The sequence below is a fragment of the Nematolebias whitei genome, chromosome 6 (genome assembly GCF_014905685.2).
Source record: "Nematolebias whitei isolate Nwh7 chromosome 6, NemWhi1, whole genome shotgun sequence".
Lineage (NCBI taxonomy): Eukaryota > Metazoa > Chordata > Actinopteri > Cyprinodontiformes > Rivulidae > Nematolebias > Nematolebias whitei.
This window is the reverse complement of record NC_056503.1, coordinates 6,835,222-6,837,016: the sequence shown is the minus strand read 5'-3', so window position 1 is coordinate 6,837,016 and position 1,795 is coordinate 6,835,222.

Sequence of the window (1,795 nt, the reverse complement as noted above, 5' to 3'; positions counted from 1 at the left end):
AAAGTTAGTAAGCAGAAAAACACCAACGGTAATCCACCTTATTCCACCGAGCCCTCATGCTGTCTTTCGTGAATTATGGGCGCGACTTCTGGCACGGACCAGAACCTGCGTTTTTTTTATGTGCAAACAATACGAGCTAATGTAGTTTCTCAGAGGATTGTGGATTTATTTTAAACATGTAGGAACACCACATGTCAGAGCTCAAACAGGACAATATAATCAGACGAGGGATGGAGGACGAGCTGAAGAAGTGGCTGCAGATTACATCTACTAGCACAACTAGCTATTTCATAGATTCAGTTCTTCTGACAGCAAAGTGATGAACAACCCGAAAAGCTTTGAGGTGTATCAGTATCTACACAGAAAAATGTCGGTGTTTTTTTGTTAAATTCAATTCAATTCAAAAATACTTTATTAATCCCAGAGGGAAATTATTTGTTGTAGTAACTCGTTATCCTCATTTCATTAAGAGATGTTATAGATACTGATGACTGTAGTCAGGAAGGATCTCTTGTAAAGATCCATCTCACAGTGGATCCTAAAAAACTGGCTGCAGATGCCGTCGGGTCCATCCACCCAGACTCGGCTGGCCTTTCGGTTAGGACCGCCCGAATGCCGGACAGAACTCCTCCCAGAGCGAATGCTGCTCCTCCCAGCAGTCTGCCAAGCTCCTCATCGTTGCGGACAGCCAACTGTAGGTACCGAGGGACGATCCTGTCCTTCCGCTGTCATGAGCCATGTTTCCTGCTAGTTCCAGGATCTCAGTGGTCAGACATTCGAGCACAGCTGGCAGGTAGATGAGAATGTGTCCACAGAACATCCTTTTCAACTCATTTGAGATTTGTAGCTGTAGTTGAGATATTATTTGAGCTTTTGAGATGTTAATCAGCTTCTGTTGGTTGTAGAAAACTGCCTTGTTTCCATGGTTACGCATCATAACAAATGTCCAAAACTAAAAAAGTTTCAGTAAAAATCCTTCCAGTTGCACAGCATCTGATACCAGAGGAAACAATCAGCCAAAAAATGTGATTTACATCCAGAAAAATAGGAATTAAAGTTTCCAAAAGCAAAATCTCAGAATGAAAGTAACAGAGCTGCTCCAACATGCAGCCACCTGGAGCAGTGCAATTCTAGAACAGAGGTGGGACACAATCTTATTTACCTTAAAGCAGAAACAGAGCCGAGCCAAAGACTTAAAGTCCGCCATCACTGAGCTTGGGTTAATTACAGAGAAAATCATAAAACTATCCATCCATCCATCCATTTTCTTTACCCGTTTATTCCATTTTGGGTCACGGGGGTCGCTGGTGCCCATGTCCAGCAATCACTGTGCGAGGGGCGGGGTACACCCTGGACGGGTCGCAAGTCCATCATAAAACTAAAGATGAACAAATACTATAATACTGTGACCTCTATACACTTGAAATCATACCTGATGTTCTTGTCACTGCTTTCAATCCTTCTGAGGATCCAGCGTCTCTTCTCTGGTGGTTTATTGTAGTCCAGACACAAAGTAGGATGCAGGTTTTCCTCTGTTGGCTGTTTTTCAACTGTAATGAACACACAGACAGAGTTTTGGGTGGTCTCTTCAAGTTCACATTTTTCAGACACATCCTTCTTAATTCCTCATCTGTAGGTAGGAGATGGCAACTATACCTCTTTTCACTGGAACACTTTTATTTTTTTGGTCCATGTTCAAAGCTCTGGTGTTGTAGCCACTGATTTAGTTTGGTCTGGTTGTTCTGGTTGGACCCCACTCACCCAGCACACACATTTTGCCCCACTCCCCTCAGGA